Here is an 18,508-nt window from a genome sequence, read left to right as displayed (position 1 = left end):
TAAGCCACAGGTTTTCTCTATTTTTGTTCTTGTGGGTTTTTGTTTTGTTTTATTAAATTTTTAAATTTGCTTTTAAATATTAATGTCACTTTTTTCCATTTTCTTATTTTAATTTGTGTGCTTTTTGGTTTTGTTTTTCCTTTTTCTCTTTTTTCTTATGACTTCTTTTTCCTTTATTATTTTCTTTTCTATAAAAACTAAGGACTTAAAAGTGTGGCTGGCATATACAGCCATAGCTCCAGCCAGACAGTGAAAGCCACAAAGCACACAGTCTACATAGGGGACAGCATACACAAAAAGCACTCCTTCACATTTAGGAAAAGTGGCCATTCTGCCTAATCCACAGGAATAAACAAAAAGTCAGGCAAAATGGGGAAACAGAGGAATATGCTCCAAAAGAAAGAATAAAAATAAACCTCAGAAAAGGAGCTAAATAAAACAGAGGCAAGCCATATTCTGATAAAGATTTTAAAGAAATGAACATAGAGATACTAACTGTGCTAGAGAAAAGAGTAGAAATTCTCAGTGAAATCTTCAATAAAGAGATAGATAATATTAAAATGAACCAATCAGATTTGAAGAATAACTAAAGTTATAAAAACAAAATACAAGGAATCAACAGTAGATTACAGGATGCAGAGAAATGGATCAGCATTCTGGAAGACAGTATATAGAAAGCAGACAAGCTGAACAGCAAAAGGAAAAAAAGATTAAGAGATCTCTTGGAGGGGTGCCTGGGTGGCTCAGTCGGTTAAGCGGCTGCCTTCGGCTCAGGTCATGATCCCAGGGTCCTGGGATCGAGCCCCATGTCCAGCTCCCTGCTCAGCAGAGAGCCTGCTTCTCCCTCTCCCTCTGCCGGACACTCTGCCTACTTGTGCTCTCTATCTCTCTGTCAAATAAATAAATAAAATCTTTAAAAAAAAAAAAAAGAGATCTCTTGGACAACATCAATTAAATAAACATTGACATTATGGGGCTCCCAGAAGAAAAAAAGAGAAAGGTGTAGAAAACATATTTGAAGAAATAATGATGAATCTTCCTTAACCTTGGGAAGGAAATAGACTCCAAGTCAAGGAAGCATGGAGAGTTATAAACAACATGAACCCAGGGAGGTCCACACCACAGTACATAATTAAAATGTCAAAGGTTATGGGGTTCCTGGGTGGCTCAGTCAGTTAAATGTCTGACTCTTGATTTCAGCTCAGGTCATGATCTCAAGGCCATGGGTTCAAGTCCTACGTCAGGCTCCATGCTCATCAGGGAGTCTGCTTGAGAGTCTCTCTCTCAATCTGCCCCTCCCATCCTGCACTCTCTCCCAGATAACTAAATAAAAGTCAAATATTAAAGAGAAACCATCTGTAAGGCAATAAGAGAGAGACAAAAAGTTACCTGTAAGGGAAACCCTATAAGGCTATGAACTGATTTTTCAGCAGAAACTTTGCAGGCCACAACAGAGTGGCATGATATATTCAAAGTGTTGAAAGGAAAAAACCTACAATGAAGAATATTCTACACAGCAGGTTTATCATTCAGATTTGACCATAAGATAGTTTCTGAGACCAAAACAAAGCAAAACAAAAAACCAGGAGTTTATCACAAGTAAATAAGCCTCACAAGAAATAATAAAAGGACATCTTTAAGTGGAAGAAATGACCATAATTAGACATAAGAAAATTATGAATAAAAAGATGTAAAATATAAAAACATATATGTAACATGTGGAGTAGGTAGTAAGGGAAGAGAAGGGGAAAAAGAAAGTGAATTTTTTAAAGAATGTGTGCAAACTTACATGACCATCAAATTAATACAGACTGTTATTTACTTAGGATGTTATATATGAACTTCATGGTAACCAGAAATTCAAAACCTATGATAGATTACACACACACACACACACACAAACACACACACAAAGACAAATAACACTATAGAAGCTCAATCACAAAGAAAGCAAGAAGGAACAAAGAACTACAAAAAAAAAAAAAACAGAAAACAAATTTTTTAAATGGCAACAAGGATAAACCTATCAAAAACCACTTTAAATGTAAATGGTCTAAGTGTTCCGATCAAAAGAGTGAGGCAGAATGGATAAAGACTGATTGATATGCTACCTACATGAGGCTCACCTCAGACCTAAGGACACACACTGACTGAAAGTGAAGGGATAGAAAAACATTTGCAAAGGAAATGGAAGCAGAAAATAAAAAGCCAGGGTAGCAATACTTATATGACAAAACAGATTTTAAAACAAAGACTATAACAAGAGATGAAAAGAGGCATAACAAAATGATAAATGAATCAATCCAACAAGAGGATATAACAGTTGTAAATATCTAAGCACCCACACTGGAGCACTTATACATAAAGCAAATAGTAATGGACATAAAGAGAAAAATTGGCAGTCATACATTAATACTAAGGGAATTTGACACCCCACTCACATCAATGGATAGATCATCTGGACAGAAAAATCAATAAGGAAAAAATGTTTTTGAATGACATATTGGACCCGGTGGACATAACAGATATATACAGAAAATTCCATCCAGAAACAACAGAATACACATTCTTTTCAAGGGCCCATGTAACATTCTCCAGAAGAGATCACATATTAGGCCATAAAACAAGCCCCAATAAATTTAAGAAGATTGTAACCAAACCATACATATTTTCCTATCACAACAGTATGAAATTGGAAATAAATCACAAGAAAAAAACACAAAACTGGGCAAAACACAAACATGTGGAGACTAAAGAACATGACATTAAACAACCAATGGGTCAACCAAGCAATCAAATGAAATTGAAAAACAGTCCAAAGTCTTTGGGACACAGAAGAAGCAGTTTTAACAGAAAAGAATCTAGTGATACAAGCCGACCCCACCAAATAAGAAAAAGCTCAAAACCAGTCTCAGCTTCCACCTACAGAAACTAGAAAAGGAAAAAACAAGCAAAACCCAAGATGAGTAGAAAAAAAGAGAATAAAGATCAGAAGTACATGGCATGGAGACTAATAAAACGATAGAGAAAATCAATGAAACCAAGAGCTAGTTTTTTGATATGATAAATAAAATTGACAAACCAAACTCATCCAGAAAAAAAAAGAGAAAGGACCCAGATAATTAAAATCAGAAATGAGAAAGATTAAGTTACAACTGACACCAAAGAAGGAAACAGGATTATAAGAGAATACTACAAAAAATTACATGCCAACAAACTGGACAACCTAGAAGGAATGGATAAATTCCTTAAAATACACAATCTTTCCAAACTAAATCAGAAAGAAATGGAAAATCTCAACAGACTGATTCCAAGTAACAAAATTGAATCTATAATCAAAAAACTACCAAAAAATAAAAGTCCAGGACCAGATAGATTCACAAGGGAATTCTACCAAACATTTAAAGGATTAATACCTATTCTCCTCAAATTATTCCAAAAAAAAAAAAAAAACCCAGAAAAGGAAGGAAAGGTTTGAAGTACATTCTATGAGGCCAGTATTACCTGATACCTAAACCAGATAAAGACGCCACAAAAAAGAAAACCACAGGCTAATAACCTTGATGAACATAGATGCAAAAATCCTCAATAAAATATTAACAAACTGAATATAGCAATACATTAAAGATTATTCACCACAATTAGGTGGGATTTATTACAGGGTGCAAGGATGGTTCAATAATTGCAAATCAACATGATACACCACATCAACAAAATACATGATAAAAATCACATGATCATCTCAGTAGACACGAAGTTTTTGACAAGATTTAACATTCATTTATGATAAAAACTCTCAACAAACTGGGGTTAGAGGGAACATATCCTAACATAATGAAGGACATATATTAAAAACTCACAGTTAACGTCATACCCAATGGTAAAAAGCTGAAAGCTACCCCTCTAAGGTCAGGAACAAGACAGGAATGTCCATTCTCACCACTTTTATTTAACATCACACTAGAAGTCCTAGTCACAGCAATCAGACAAGAAAAATAAATAATAGGCATCCATATTCATAAAGAAGTTAAACTGTCACTATTCATAAGTGACATGATACTATATATAGAAAACCCTAAATACTCCAAAGGGGGGGAGGAACTACTAGAAGTAATAAATTCAGTAAATTGAAAGGATACAAAATTAATACCCAGAAATTGGTAGCATTTCTAAGCACTAATAATGAAGTAGCAAAAGGAGAAATTTTAAAAATAACACTGTTTACAATTGTACCAAAAAGAATAAAATATCTAAGAATAAACTTAACCAAGGAGGTGAAAAACCTGTGCTCATACTCTGAAAACGATGAAACACCGATGGAAGAAATTGAAGATGACATAAACAAATGGAAAGATATTCCATGCCAGTGAATTGGAAGAATGAATATTGTTAAAATGTTCATATTATCCAAAGCATCACCAATTGAATGCAATCCTTATTAAATACCAATGGCAGTTCTCATGAGACTAGAATAAAAAAATCCTAAAATTTATACAGAATTACAGAAGACCTTGAATAGCCAAAGCAATTCTGAGAAAGAACAGAGGTATCACACCCCCAGATTTACAACTCTATTACAAAGCTGTAGTGATCAAAATAGTATGGTACTGGCACAAAAACAGACACACAGCTGAAATGTAATAGAGACTCCAGAAGTAAAACCACAATTATGTGTTCAATTAATTTATGACAAAAGAGGCAAGAATATACAATGAAGAAAAGCTGATTTATTCAACAAACCATGCTGGGAAAACTAGACAGCTACATATAAAAGAATGAAACTAGACCACTTTCTAACACCATACACAAAAATGAACTCAAAATGAATTAAAGACCTAAATGTGAGACCTGAAACCATTAAAAAGTCCTATAAGAGAATATAGGCAGTAATTTCTCTGACATTGGCTTTAGCAACATTTTTCTAGCTATGTCTTCCAAGGCCTGGGAAACAAAAGCCAAAATAAGCTATTGAGACAGCAAAAAACAAAACACAAAACAAAACAGAGGGAAATGCACACACATTTTCACATAAAAGGAAACCATTGACAAAACAAAAAATCAGCCTAGGAGAATGGGAGAAGATATTTGCAAAAAATATATCTGATAAGGGATTAATATGCAAAATATATAAAGAATTTATACAACTCAACACCAAAAAAACCCCCACAAATAATCCAATTTAAAAATGGGCAGAAGACATGAACAGACATTACTCCAAAGAAGACACACAGATGAACAACAGACACAAGTAAAGATGTTCAACATTACTAATCATCAGGGAAATGCAAATCAAAACCACAATGAGACATTACCTTATACCAGATAGAATAGCTATAATTAAAATGAAAAAATAACAAGTGTTGACAAGGATGTGGAGGAAAAGGAACCCTTGTGTGCTGTCAGTGGGAATGTAAACTGGTACAGCCACTGTGGGAAACAGTATGGAGTTACCTCAAACAATTATAAATAGATATATGATAATTCCAGTATTGGGTATTACCCAAGGAAAATGAAAACATCATTTCTAAAAGATATACACACCTCTATGTTTATTTCAGCATTATTTACAATAGCCAAGATATGGAAGTAACCTAAGTGTCCATCAATAGGTGAATGGATAAAGAAAAATATGTGTGTTTTTCTTTATACATTTTCTTTATATATATATATAAATGTATATATATAAATTTTCTTTATACATATATTTCTATAAAGAAAAATATGTATACACATATACATACAATAGAATATTAAGCATCTATTTACAAAAAGGAGGAGATTGCCCCATATGAGACAACATGGATGCACCCAGAGGGTATTATGCTAAGTGAAATAAATAAGACTGAGAAAAACAAGTACCATATGATTCCATTCATACAAGGATTCAAAAAAAAAAAAAAAGGAACAAACAAAGCAGAACAAACTTATAAATACAGAAAACAAACTGATTGGGTTGGGCAAAATGGGTTGGGAGGAGTGGGAGATATAGGCTTCTAGTTATGGAGTGCATAAGTCACAGGAATAAAAGGCAGAGCATAAGGAATACAGTCAATGATATTGTAATAGCGATGTAATAGGACAGCTACACTTGTGGTGAACATAGCATAATGTATAAACTTATCAAATCACAAAGTTGTATACCTAAAACTAATATAACACTGTGTGTCAACTATGTTCAAAAGACAGAGAGAGAGAGAGAGTGTGTTTAAGAGAGAACAAGAAACTGGCCAAAAAAGAAAAAGAAAAGAGGAAAAAAAGAGAAAAGAAAGGGAAAGAGGAAAGGAAAGAGGAGGAAAGAGGAAAGGAAAGGGAAGGGAAGGGAAAGGGAGAGGAAGGGAAAAGGAAACTGGCCAAAAAAAAGAAAAGAAAAAAGAGGAAAGAGGAATGGAAAGGGAATGGAAAGGGCAGGGAAGGGAAAGGAAAGGAAAGAAAAAAGAAACCAGCAAAATGGCAAGGGAGCTACTGGAATTCTCTCCAGGACTGAGAAGCTGTCTGCCATCATAGTTTATGTTTCCCTTCAACTTGGTAGCATGGAGAGAAATGGGATCCAGGTACCCTAGCTGGCTTACCATCTCAGCAAGCCCTGGGCCTCTAGCCAACACCAGCTCCAGCTATCCCACCAAGGTGGCCCCAGTGCAATGCACCCTGAGACACCAGAGTCAGCACTAACTACAACTCCAGCTGTAGTGCCAAGGTGACACAGACACGAAGCACCCAGAACACTCCAGGCCCTCACCACTTAGGCTCCAGACAGCTTGCTAGAGCACCCCTGGTGCAGAGCTCTCTGGTAACTCCCAACTCATACTTCACAGATGCCTCTCCAAGGTGTTCTGTGGAAAAACACACCAGCTTGCATTCTCTCAGCTTTAGCTATCCTCCCAGAGCACCCTCAATGAAGATAGTAGCAGGACACCCTGGCCTTTACCCACTTCATCTACAGTTATCCTGCCAGGGCACTCCCCGCATGGAGCACTGCTAACACCCCAGCCCATGCCCTATGTTGACTACAACATCTCTGCCAAGGTGCCCTATGCACAGAGAACCCTAGGACCATGCTGATCCACATCCACCTCAGTTCTGTTCATCCACGAAGGGCAGTCCTAGCATGGAGTGCCCCAGAAACCTTAGCGCATAACAATTACCAAAGACACAACGCACACACAATTTATACAGGAGATGACCACATGCAAGACCATTCCTTCAAGTTTAGAGGAAGTAATTATTCGGCCTAATTCATAGAAACAAAGAGAAAAAGTCAAGCAAAATGAGGAGACAGAGGAATATGCTCCAAATCAAATACCTCAGGAAAAAAAAAAATGAAACAGACATAAGCAACATGTCTGATAAAAAATTTAAGGTAATGATCATAAAGATGCTTACCACACTGGGGAGAAGAGTGGCAAAACTCAGTAAGAACTTCAACAGAGAGAGAGAAAAAAATATATGTATATATAAAAACACCAATCAGAGTTGAAGAATACAGTAACTGAAATTAAAATACACTATAAGGAAACAGAAGATTAGAGAATGCAGGACGGATGGGCAATCTGAATAACAGGGTAATGAAAAGTAACAAAGCTGAATAACAAGAAGGAAAAAGACTTTAAAAAATTAGGGTAGGTTAAGGAATCTTTTTGACAACATCAAACAAAAATCACTCACATTATAGGGTCCCAGAAGGAGAAAAGAGAAAGAAGGGGGAAGAAAATTAATTTAAAGAAACAAAATCTGAAATTTTCTGTAAGATGGGGAAGAAAACAGACATCCAGTTTCAAGATTCACAAAGAGTTCCAAACAAGATGAACCCAAGAAGGTCCACACCAAGACACATAATTAAAATGTCAAAGATTAAAGATAAACAATTTTAAAGGCAGCAAGGGTGAAGCAAAAAGTTATATACAAGAAAATCCCCATAACACCATCAGCTGATTTTTCCTTTGCAGAACAGAAGGGAGTAGCATGATATATTCACAATACTGAAAGGAAAAATTCTACAACTCTTGCCTAACTGTGCTTTAAAGAGAGAAAAATAGTTTCCCAGATAAACAATAGATAAAGGAGTCAATCACTAATTGAGCCTCACAATAACTGCTAACGGGATTGCTTTAAGTGGAAAAAGAGAAGGAATATTTAGAATAAAATCATAAACCAAAAGATGTAAAATATGACAAGATTTACATAAAATGTAGAGGGGGGATAAAAAAAGAAGTCATTTTAGAATGTGTTTGAATTTAAGTGACCACCAACTTAAATAGACTAATATATACTTGGGTTGTTAATATATAAACCTTATGGTAACCACAAATCCAAAACCTATTACAGATGCACAAAAAAATAAAGGGAAGCCAAGCATAACACTACAGAAAGTCATCAACCACAAGGAAAGAGATTAGAAGAAGAAAACAACAGAGAGGAACTACAAAAACAACCAGAAAACAATTGAATGGCAATAAGAATATATTTATCAATAATTACTTTAAATGTAAATAGTCTAAATGCTCCATTAAGACGACATAGGGTGTAAAAGGATTAAACAACAATGAAAACAAGATCCATTTATATGCTACCTCAAAGAGACTCACTTAAGACCTAACACATATGGATTGAAGTAAAAGGAGGGAAAAAGATATCCCATGCAAATGGAAGCAAAGAAACCAAAACAACTTAGAATAGCAATACTTATATCAGACAAAATGGACTTTATAACAAAGACTTCAATAAGAGATAAAAATGGGCATTATATCATGATAAAGGGACCAATCCAACAAGAGGATATGACAATTAAGAATATCCATGCACCGAACATTTGAACACTTAAATACATAAAACATTAATGGACAAAAGGAGAAATTAAGAATAATACAATGCATCCCATTTACATAAATGAATAGATCATCTAGACAGACAATCAATAAGGAAATACTGGCTTTGAATAATACAGTCAACCAGATGAACTTAAAAGATGTATATAGAACATTCCATCCAAAACCACAGAATACACATTGTTTTCAAGTGTACTTAGAACATTCTCCAAGATAGATCACATGTTCTACCATAAAACAATCTCAATAAATTTAAGATCGAAATAATATCATACATCTTTTCTAACCATAATAATATAAAACTAGAAATCAATTACAATAAAAAAAACCCTCAAAAACACACAAATCCATGTAACCAAACAACATACTACTAAACAACCAATTGGTCAACAAGAATAATCAGAGAGGAAATGAAAATATACATGGAGACAAATGAAAATGAGAAGACAAATGTTCTAAATCTTTTGGACACACTGAAAGCAATACTAAGAGGTAAATATTTAGTGAAACATGCCTACCTCACGAAACAAAAACAAGCTCAAATAAACCAGCTAACCTTATAATGAAGGGAGGAGAAAAAGAACAAATTTCACTCAGAATCACTAGAAGGAAGAAAATAATAAAGATCAGAATAATCTGATAATAATTTATCAGAAATAAATGAAATAAAAAAAGAAAAAGATCATACAACTAGAAGCTGGTTTTTTGAAAAGATGTTAATAAACCCGACCAGACCTACAAAGAAAAAAGAGAGGACACAAAAAAGAGATGAAATAGGACACCACCACAGAAATACAAAGATTATAAAAGAATACTATAAAAATTACATGCCAACAAATTGGACAACCTACAAGAAATGGATCATTTCTGGGATGCCTGGGTGGCTCAGTGGTTAAGCATCTGCCTTCAGCTCAGGTCATGATCCCAGGGTCTTGGGATCAAGTCCTGCATCAGGCCTTGATCAGTGGGGAGACTGCTTCTTCCTCTGCCTGCCGCTCCACATGCTTGTGCTCTCTGTTTCTCTGACAAATAAGTAAATAAAACCTTTAAAAAAAAAAAAAAAGAAAAAAAGAAATGGATCAATTCCTAGAAACACACAATATTCTAAAAACTGAATCAGAAAGGAGGAGAAAATTTGAATAAACCAATTACTAGTATCAAAATGGAATCAGTAATCAAAAAAATCCCAACAAACAACAGTTTAGGACCAGATGGACTCACAGGTGAATTCTACCAAACATTTAAAAAGATTTACTACCTATTCTCAAACTATTCCACAAAATAGAAGAGGAAAGAAAACTTCCAAATACACTCTGTGAGGCCAGCATTACCCTGATACCAAAACCAGACAAAGACACTGCAAAAGAAAACTATAGCCTAATATCCCTAATGAACATAGATGCAAAAATCCTCAACAAAATACAAGTGAACTGCATTCAACAATACATTAAAAAGATCATTCCCCATGATCAAGTGGGATTTATTTTGGGGATGCAAGAATGGTCCAATATTCCCAAATCAGTCAAGTAATACACCACATCAACAAAAGGAATGATATAAATCATATGATCATCTCAATAAACACAGAAACAGCATCTGACAAAATTCAGCATCAATTTACAATAAAAATTCTCAACAAAGTGGGTTTAGAAGGAACACACCTAAACAAAATAAGGCCATATATGATAACCTTTCACAGCTAACACCATACTCAATGATAAAAATCTGAGAGCCCTTCCTTTAAGATCAGAAACCAGACAAGAATGTCCCCTCTTGCCATTATTATTCAACATAGTACTAAAGTCCTAACCACAACAATCAGGCAAGGAAATAAAAGGGATCCGTATTGGTAAGGAAGAAGTTTAACTGTCACTACCTTCAGAATAAATGATATTATTCATAGAAAATCCAAAAAACTCTACAAAAAACTTAGAAGAAATAAATTCAGTAAAGTTGAAGGATATAAAATTAATACATCCAAAGTTTTTGCACTTCTATATATTAATAATGAAGCAGAAGGAAAAATTAAGAAAACAATCCCATTTACAATTGCACCAAACTTAATACCTAGATATAAACTTAACCAAGAAGGTGAAAGGCCTATAATTTGAAAACTATAAAATATTGAAGAAAATAATTGAAAATGACATACAAAAAGACTGAAAAATATTCCATGCTCATAGATTGGAAAAATTAATATTATTAAAAATGTCCAAACTACCCAAAGCAATCTACAGAGTCGATGAAACCCTTAACAAAATATCAATGGCGTTTTTCACAGAACTAGAATAAGAAATCCTAAAATTTGTATGGAAGCACAAAACATGCCTAATAACCAAGCAATCTTGAGAAAGAACAAAGCTAGAGTATCACAACCCCAGATTTTGAAATATACTACAAAAAGCTGTAGTAACCAAAACATTAGGGTACTGGCCCAAAAATAGGCACATAGGACAGTGGAACAGAATAGAGAACCCAGAAATAAATCCATGCCTATATGGTCAATTAATGTACAAGAAAGGCAGCAAGGATAAACAATGGGAAAAAGTATCTCCACAAACGACACTGGGAAAAGTGGATGGATACATGCAAAAGAATGAAAGTGGAACTTTCTTACACCATACACAAAAATAAACTCAAAAGAGATTAAAGACCTACACTGAGACCTGTAACCACAAAAAGGTTTTGCACAGTAATGGAAACCATCAACAAAACAAATGCAACCTGCATTTGCAAATAAGATATCTGATAAGGGATTAATATCTAAAAAAATATAAAGAATTTACATCACACACACACACACACACACAAATAATAATCCAATTAAAAATGGGCAGAGGACCTGAATAGACATTTTTTTTTCCCAAGAGGACAAACAGATGGTAAACAGACATATGAAAAGATACTCAACATCACTAATTATCAGGGAAATGCAGATCAAAACTATAATAAGGTATCTCCTATCATAATGGCTAGAATCAAAAAAATAAGAAACAATAATGGCAAGGATGTGGAGGAAAAGGAACTTTTGTGAATTGATGAATATGTAAATTGGTGCAGCCTTTAAAACAATATGAGGTCCCTTAAAAAAAAATAGAAATACCATATGATTCAGAAATTCCACTACTGGGTATTTACCCAAAGAAAACAAAAATACCAATTCAAAAAGATACATGCACCCGTTTATTGCAGCATTATTTACAACAGCCAAGATATGAAAGCAACCCAAGTGTCCATCTATAGATGAATGGATAAAGAAGACATGGTACATATATAAATGGAACGTTATTCAGCCATAAAAAAGAATGAAATCTTTCCATCTCCAACAATTTGGATAGACCTGGAGGGTATAATTTTAAGTAAAATATGTCAGTCACAGAAAGACAAATGCTATATGATTTCACTCATGTGTATAATGTAAAGAACAAACAAAATCCAGACTCATAAAAACAGAGAACAAACTAGTGAGTGCCAGAAGGGAAAACAGAACAAACTAGTGGGTGATGGAGGGGAAAGAAGGGGTGTGAGGGGATGAGTAAAAAGTGGTGAAGGGGAGTGGTAGATACAGGCTCCCAGTTAAGGAATGAATAAGGGATGAGAGCATAGGGTAGAAATACTTGTGGTGAGCATAACATATAGACTTGTCAAATCATGATGTTGTATACCTGAAACTAATGTAACATTGTGTGTCAACTCTACTTTAAAAAATACACACACACTGAAGTGGAATGAGGTTGGTGTTTTTGAAAATTGCATCAGTATCCCTAGCATTTGGTTTCAGCAATCATTTGCAATGTAGAACCATGCTGTATTATGGAGCAGTGGGACTCCTTGTAAGATGTTTGGCATCCCTGGCCCTACCCACTAAATGCAGTGGTGCCCCTCTCCCAAGTCATTTTTTTTTACAAAAAACTTCTCACTCTATAGCATGGTGACTATAGTTAAAAATAGTGTTTTACATATTTGAAAGTTACTGAGAGTAGATCTTGAATTCTCATCACAAGAAAACAAAAGATGTAACTGTGTGATAGTGGATGTTAACTAAACTTAACGTGGTACTCATTTTGTAATAATACATATGTCAAATAATTTTTATACTACTTAAAACTAACACAGTGTTATATGTCAATTATATCTTGATTTTAAAAATGAATAAATAAAAGATAAAACGAAGACTGTAACAAGAGACAAAGATGAGCATTCATCATAATGATGAGGGGATCAATTAAAAAAAAGATATGATTGTAATTATCTTTGCATCCAACACTTGAGCACCTAAATATATAAGGCAAATATTAACAGATATAAAAATTAAATTGGCAGTAATATGGAAATAGTGGGGATTTCAACATCTCACTTACATCAATGGATACATCATTGAGAAAGAAAATCAACAAGAAAACAGTGACTTTGAATAACACATCAGACCAGTTGGACTTAACATGTATATATGGAATATTTCTTTCAAAAGTTGCAGAATAAACATTGTTCTCAATTGCACATGGAACATTATCCAGTGTAAATCATGTTTGGTCACCAAACAAGTCTTAATAAATTTGAGAAAACTGAAATCATATCAACCATCTTTTCTCACCACAACAGCATGAAACTAAAGCAATCAATTATAAGAACCAGAAGAAATACAAACGCAATTGAAGGCTAAATAACATGCTACTAAATGACAAATGTATCAGTGAAGAAATCTAAAAGGAAATTAAAAAAAAAATACATGGAGACAAATGAAAATGGAAACACTATGGTTCAAAATGGCACAGAGCAAAAGCAGTTCTAAGAGGGAAATTTATAGTGATACAGGCCTACCTCAAAAAAAGAGGAACCTCAAATAAGTCATCTAAACTTAAAGTAGAAAAAGAACAAACAACACCCAAAGATATTAAAGGAAGAAAATATCAGAGCAGAGATAAATAAAAGATACAGATTTAAAAAAATAGATAAGTGTTTGTAGGAGGGAGCTGAAGATGGCAGTGTAGTAGGAGGATCCTAAGCTTGCCTCATCCCTCAAACACAGCTAGATAACTATCAAATCATTCTGAGCACCCAAGAAATTGACCTCAGGACTGATAGAACAAACTGCACAGCTACATGGAGAGAAGAGGCTGCACTGAGGAAGGTAGGAAGGTAGGAAGTGCAGAGACATGGTTCAGGGGAGAAACAGATCATGGGTACTGCAGAGGGGAGGGAGTCCTGGTCACAGAGAAAGACAAGAGAGAGCAGAGTACACAAGGATGCATACAGGGAGAACATTTGCCCAAAGCCATTGGCTGGGAAAAGAGAGGCTGATTTTCATGAGGTTTTGCAACCAGCAAGGCTCAAAGACTGAAGTTTTAGAGGTGCCTGTGCTTGACTGAGATAGAGACCTGAGGATGCTGCCCAACTCCTGGAGAGAGGCAGGGAAGCAATCCCAGGGGACAGACTGTATGACCTGAGGATGGTCTAAGGCACATGGGAAGAAACTGTTGGTATTTTTTGGAGAGCATCTTTGAGATGTAGCATTGCCTTTCTGAGGACAAAAGAACCAGTGGGTGCCATTTCCCTCCCCTTCCCCTGAGCATAGGTGCAGAGATGCCCTGATGAGCATGGCTAGCCTGGACACTGGCTGTTTAGCCTGCTTTGCTCTAAACCCCATGCCCCTGCACTCTGGTGGGATTGCCCTTCTGGGTCAAATCTGCATCACTCCCAGTACAGCAGGACACTTTGCCAGAGAACCAGCACAGGTCCCTGCCACACCGGGTCCCTGAAGTTTGGAATTTAAATCAACAGGCAAGGCTGGGATAAAGCCCGAGTTGCGCTGAACTGCTTTCAAGCAGGCAAGTGACCCAGAGACAGATGATGTGAAAACAGCGATCTGAAAAATGCCTGGAGCACATGAGGGGAAATTATTCACTCCTCTGAAAATGCTTCCCTGAGAGCAGCAAGCACAGACTCCCCTCTATGGGGACAAAGAAGATGGCTGGTGCCATTTCCTTCCATGCCACTCAACATAAACCAACTTCAGTAAAAAGCACAGCACCAACACTGGCTGCCTAACCTGCATAAGCCAAGTTCCACCTCTCTGGACCTTCTCAGGCAAGTGTGTCTAAAGACCAGCAGGGTCCTTCTCCAGAAGACCAGCATGAGCCCCTGCATGCACTACATCTACTGACCAGAGTTCTGTAAAGCTTCAGTTCTAGTCTCGGGTCTCTTAACAAGCAGGCCAGAGCACAATTAGTTGAAACTTGCCACACTGTGGCCAAGGTCCAAACACTCCCAACTACAGGCGAGGAGAGCCTCTTCAGACAACTGACATGAGGGGTAGAACAGCCAAAATATAGCAGTGGAATGCACAAAGCACACACTAGAGATGCTTCCTGAAGCTCCAGGCCCTGGACATTATATGACCTCTTCTTCATAAAGCCATTACTCTCAGGAACAGGAAACATAATAGGCTTTTCTAACACACGGAAGACAGAGACCTAGACAAAATGCCAAGATGGAGGAATTCATCCCAAAAGAAAGAAGAAGAAAAGGTCAGAACCAGGCATCTATTGAAACAGATATAAATAATATGCTGGATTCAGAATTTAAAGCAACAATCCTAAGAATACTGGCTGGGCTTGAGAAAAGCATGGAAGACATCAGGGAGATCTTTACCAGAGAGATGAAAGAGCTAAAAAACAATCAGGCCAAAATGAAAAATGAAATAATTGAGATTCAAAACTGACTGTATGTAATGACCCCAAGCATGGAAGAAGCAGGGGAATTAATAAGTGATGTAGAAAGAATTATGAAAATAATAAAGATGAACAAAAGAAAAATTTTGCATCAGGAGAGTAGAATTAAGGAACTCAGTGAATCTATCAAAGGTAATAACTTTTATATCATAAGAGTCCCAGAAGAAGAGAGAAAAGGGGGGAGGTTTACTAGAGGAAATTATAGCTAAAACCTTCCCTAATCTGGGAAAGGAAACAGATATCCAAATCCAGGAGGCACAGAGAAATCCCACCAAAAAAAAAAAAAAAAGCAGGCTAACATTAAGACCTATTGTAGTTAAGTTTGTAAAATATAGTGATAAAGAAAAAAATCCTTAAAGCAGCAAGGCAAAAGAAGTCCCTAACTTACCAGGGAAGACCCATAAGGCTAGGAGCAGATCTCTCCACAGAAACTTGGCAAACCACAAGAGGGTGGCATGATATATTCAGTGTGCTAAATGGGAAAAATTTTTTAGCCCAGAGTACTCTATCCAGCAAGGCCATCATTCAGAATAGGAGAAATAGTTTCCCAGACAAACAAAACTAAAAGATTTCGTTACCACTAAGCCAGTCAAGAAATATTAAAGGGGACACTTTGAGTGGGAAGGAAAGACCAAAAGTGACAAAGACTAGATTGGAATAGAGAAAATCTCCAGAAACAACAAAACAAGTAATAAAATGGCACTAAATACATCTCTATCAATAATTACTCTGGGGGCACCTGGATGGCTCAGTCGGTTGAGTGTCCAACTCCTGATCTCAGGGTCATGAGTTGAAGCCCCACGTTGGGCTCCAAACTGAGCATGGAGCCTAGGATGATGATGATGATGACAACGACGATGATGATGATGATAACAACAATAGTAACAATACTACTAATAACAATTTTTATGAATGTAAATGGACTAAGACACAGGGTATCAGAATGGATAAAAAAAAAAAAAAAAGACCCATCTATATGCTGCCTATAAGAGACTCATTTTAGACCTAAAGATTCCTGCAGTTTTAAAGTGAGGGAATGGAAAAACATTTATCATGCAAATGGTCATCAAAGGAAAGCTGCAGTAGCAATAGTTACATGAGACAAACCGGATTTTAAAACAAAGACTATAACAAGAGAAGAAGAGCACTACATCATAATAAAGTGGACTATCTAACAAGATCTAACATAAGTACTTATGCCCCAACTTGGGAGCACTTAAGCCTATAAAACAGTTAGTAACAAACATAAAGAAACTTATTGATAATAATACAATAATAATACAGGCCTTTAACACCCACTTATATCAATGGATAGATTACCTAAGCAGAACATAAAAAAGGAAACAATGGCTTTGAATGACCCATTGTACCAGATGGACTTAAATGTATTCAGAACATTTCATCCTAAAGCAGAAGAATGTACATTCTTTTGAAGTGCACATGGGACACTCTCCAGAACAGATCACATCCTAGGTCACAAATCAGGCCTCAACAAGTATAAAAAGATTGGGACCATAACATATATATTTTCTGACCACAACATTATGAAACTTGAAGTCAACTGCAAGAAAAAAAATTGGAGGGGCGCCTGGGTGGCTCAGTCAGTTAAGCATCTGCCTTGGCTCAGGTCATGATCTCCCGGGGTCCTGGGATTGAGTCCTTTATCAGGCTCCCCTGCTCTGCAGGGAGCCTGCTTCTCCCTTCCCTCACCCTGCTCCCCGCTTGGGTTCTCTTTCTCTAGTGTGCTCTCTCTCAAATAAATAAAATCTTAAGAAAAAAATTGGAAATACCACAAATACAAATACACAAATAATACAAAGTTAAAGAACATGCTACTAAAGAATGACTGGGTCAACAAGGAAATTAAAGAAATTTAAAAAAATACATGGAAACACATAAATATGAAACATGAAGTCCAAAACCTTTGGGAATGCAGTAAAAGTGGTCATAAGAGGGAAATATATAGCAATACCAGCCTACCTCAAGAAGCAAGATAAATCTCCAATAACCTAACCTTACACTTAAAAGAACTAGGAAAAAAAAAAAAAACAAGTCCTAAAGCCAGCAGAAGGGAAATAATAAAGATTAGAGCAGAAATAAATGCTAGAGAAACAAATGAAAAAACCCAGTAGATCAATGAAACTAGGAGATGGTTCTTTGAAATAAAATAAACCCTTAGCCTGATATTCTCTTCAAAAAGAGAAGAACCCAAATAAATAAAATCAAAATGGAAGAGGAGAAATAACAACCAACACCATAGAAATACAAACAAGTATAAGAAAATATCATGAAAAACTATATGCCAACAAATTGGACAACCTATAAGAAATGGATAAATTCCTAGAAACATAAACTACCAAAACTTAAACAGGAATAGAAAACTTAAACAAATGAATAACCAGCAAAGAAATTGAATCAGTAATAAAAAATCTCCCAACAAACAAAAGTCCAGGGCCAGATGGCTTCACAGGGAAATTTTACCAAACATTTAAAGAAGAATTTATATCTATCCTCAAACTATTCCAAAATATAGAAATGAAAGTAAAATTTCTAAACTCTTTCTATGAGGCATTACCCTGCTTCCAAACCCAGACAAAGATATAACTAAAAAAGAGAACTACAGGCCAGTATCTTTGATGAGCATGGATGAAAAATCTCAACAAAATACTAGCAGATTCAACCCAACAGTACATTAAAAGGGTTATTCACCACGATCAAGTGGGATTTCTCCCTGGGCTACAAGTGTGGTTTGACATTTGCAAATCAATCATTGTGATACATCACATTAATAAAAGAAAGGATAAGAGCCATATGATCCTCTCAGTAGATGCACAGAAAGCATTTGACAAAGTATAACATTCTTTCTTGACAAAAACCCCCAACAAAGTAGGGATAGAGGGAATATACCTCCACATAATAAAGGCCATAAATGAAAAACCCACAGTTTATATCATC

Source organism: Callorhinus ursinus, unplaced genomic scaffold (genome assembly GCF_003265705.2).
Source record: "Callorhinus ursinus isolate GAN/ISIS: 27379988/994484 unplaced genomic scaffold, GSC_fseal_2.0 scaffold2, whole genome shotgun sequence".
NCBI classification, from domain to species: domain Eukaryota; kingdom Metazoa; phylum Chordata; class Mammalia; order Carnivora; family Otariidae; genus Callorhinus; species Callorhinus ursinus.
The sequence above is the reverse complement of the archived record's forward strand: the minus strand, read 5'-3'. Positions refer to the sequence as shown.